This window comes from Arachis ipaensis, chromosome B05 (genome assembly GCF_000816755.2).
Source record: "Arachis ipaensis cultivar K30076 chromosome B05, Araip1.1, whole genome shotgun sequence".
NCBI lineage: Eukaryota > Viridiplantae > Streptophyta > Magnoliopsida > Fabales > Fabaceae > Arachis > Arachis ipaensis.
In genome coordinates, this window is record NC_029789.2 from 30,867,938 (window position 1) to 30,871,165 (window position 3,228).

The window sequence follows — 3,228 nt, forward strand, 5'->3', positions numbered from 1 at the left end:
GAAAAATGTTTTAATTCAAAAGAACAAGAAGTACATGAGTTTCGAATTTATCCTTGAACTTAGTTTAATTATATTGATGTGGTGACAATGCTTCTTGTTTTCTGAATGTATGCTTGAACAGTGCATATGTCTTTTGAAGTTGTTGTTTAAGAATGTTAAATATGTTGGCTCTTGAAAGAATGATGAAAAAGGATCCCAAGGCTTTGAGCATCAGTGGATAGGAGGGCCTAAAGGAATAAAATCCTGGTCTAAGCGGCTAAACCAAGTGGTCCCTAACCATGTGCTTGTGGCGTGTAGGTGTCAAGTGAAAACTTGAGACTGAGCGGTTAAAGTCAAGGTCCAAAGCAAAAAAAGAGTGTGCTTAAGAACCCTGGACACCTCTAATAAGGGACTTTAGCAAAGCTGAGTCACAATCTGAAAAGGTTCACCCAATTATGTGTCTGTAGCATTTATGTATCCGGTGGTAATACTGGAAAACAAAGTGCTTAGGGCCACGGCCAAGACTCATAAAATAGCTGTGTTCAAGAATCATCATACTGAACTAGGAGAATCAATAACACTATCTGAACTCTGAGTTCCTATAGATGCCAATCATTCTGAACCTCAATGGATAAAGTGAGATGCCAAAACTATTCAAGAGGCAAAAATCTATAAGTCCCGCTCATATGATTGAAGCTCTAGTAGCCATTGACAGTGGTGATGTATCACATAAAGCCAGCCATGGAAAGGAGTAAGACTGATTGGATGAAGATAGCAGGAAAGTAGAGGTTCAGAGGAACGAAAAGCATCTCCATTCGCTTATCTGAAATTCCTACCAACGAATTACATAAGTATCTCTATCCCTATTTTATTAATTATTATTCGAAAACTCCATTATCAATTTATATCTGCCTGACTGAGATTTACAAGGTGACCATAGCTTGCTTCATACCAACAATCTCCGTGGGATTCGACCCTTACTCACGTAAGGTATTACTTGGACGACCCAGTGCACTTGCTGGTTAGTGGTACGCGTTGTGAAAAGTGTGATTCACAATTCGTGCACCACAATCCTAAGCTCTATATCCTTCACAAGATTCAACTTAAAGCATTCTAAAACAAATAAGCATAATATACCAACTTGACTTAAATAAACCAGGTTATCTATCTTAGGGGATTTCTATTCTAAACAAACACCGATGTCCCACAGTCTTCACCAACCTATCCTCCATGCGATCCCATCGCCACCGCCTTCCGAACCTCCTCAATCCCAGTAGAAAGCACAGGTAATATACAATGCAAGTAAAGCACAAGTAGAAGCATATAAGGCAAATAATTCAGATAGTAAGTAAGCATGTTATTAAATTAGGCAAGCCATTGCAAGTAAACAAAGCATACAAACAGATAGAAAATGCATATGGTGAATGCCTGCCCTACTGGCTGTGATATCACATTGTCGGTTCAACTGCCAACTCGACACATCTCCATGGAGACGTCGCCCTTCGGATTTCTCATATGGAAACCCCCGAGATATAGTACCCGGATCACTGTCCAAGTACCGGTGCCAGCTCGCCCTATAGATCCGAAGGGATGCGAGCGGGATACTCTTGCCTCAGACCTTACATCTCAACGTAAGCGGGATTAACCACTGTCCTTACGCCGCTGCCGCTACCTCGACAGGCGGGATTAACCACCGTCCATGCCAGATGCATAACGTCACATATTCTCAGTAAAAACATTATTTCAGTGGTTTTCAGAAAATATTTTTAGTATACAGAGATCCATCATCTCAATCCGAGTCTCCGACTCACCTCAACCACTGTCCATTCATAACTTAGTTTCCAAGTATCAACAGTTCATCATTCCTCACCTCATACATCAATCTTTCTTCTCCTAACGTCAAACCACTCTCAACACACCAGAAACCTAGGCCTCCGTTTTCTAATTTACCTTAAAATTATGTACTAGAACCCTTAAGCTATATCCCATGTTCCAATACTCAAGACTAGGCCCAAAAATCTTAAAATGGTATTAAAGAAGCTTACAACCTTGTTGGGAAGGTAGAATAGTTGAAAATAAATAAAATTTTTAGAAGCAGGACCTGTGTGGCCACACAAGGGTCTGTGCGTGCGCACACTCCTGAAAATTTTAAAATGCGTGCGTACACACAGGGGTGTGCGTACGCACAGGTACCAAGTTTTACAAAACTGTTCACTCGCACAACCTGCGCCAACGCCCCCAACAGATTAGCCTCCTCAACGTGTGCGTCTGCACAAGCCTGTGCGTCCGCATAGTTTGAAATTCTTCCTTGGATATGTGCGTGCACAAGCTGTGCTAGCATTGCGAACAGAACGTACTTCCCTGCCTGTGCGTGCGCACAGGTGTGTGTGCGTCCGCACAGGTCGAAATTTCTGCAGGGTGTGCGTCTGCACAAGAGTGTGCGCCCGCACATATCAGAAATCATGAAATTCTGCAACTTTGCAGAATTGTAGATTTTTAACACCAACTTTTCCGGATCATAACTTCCTCTACAAAATTCCAATTTTCACATACTTTATACCGATTTAAAGAGTTTTCAAAGTTCTTTAATTCTAAATAAATTTCACTCAGTTTCAAAAAATGAGACAAAAGTTATGATCGTGTAAAGTTCATCAAAAACCCAATTTTACCAAACTTCAAAATTTCAAAATTTTATTACCATACCCATGCCAAACCACATCAAACCATCCAAAACTCCACTTTTCATCAAAATGTACTAATTGTACCATAATACACCAACCTTACCACATTCTCCTTCTTATTTCATTACTCTCAATTCCAACATCAACTATATAACACTTATGATCAAATCACCATCAAATCCACCATTTCATAAATCATAACACTACAATTATCATAAGGAACTAACTTCCAATTCATACAATAATTCAACATCATCATATCATTATAATTCATCACAATCAACCCAACATTCATCAATTCACTAACATTTAACACACCAACCATGATTTTAGTTCAACCTATCCTATTGGTCACTAGCCTATGTGTCCATGAATATTATATACTACATAGAGGAAACCGAAACCATACTTTGGCCGATTCCCTTTATGCACCCAAATTCCAACGTAGCACAACAAGCTTCCAACCACAATCCAAACTTTCAATTCCACTCCAATAAGCACAAACAAGTTCCAAAAGCTTCCAAAGCCACAATAATCAAACTATATACATATAAATCACCTCAAATCA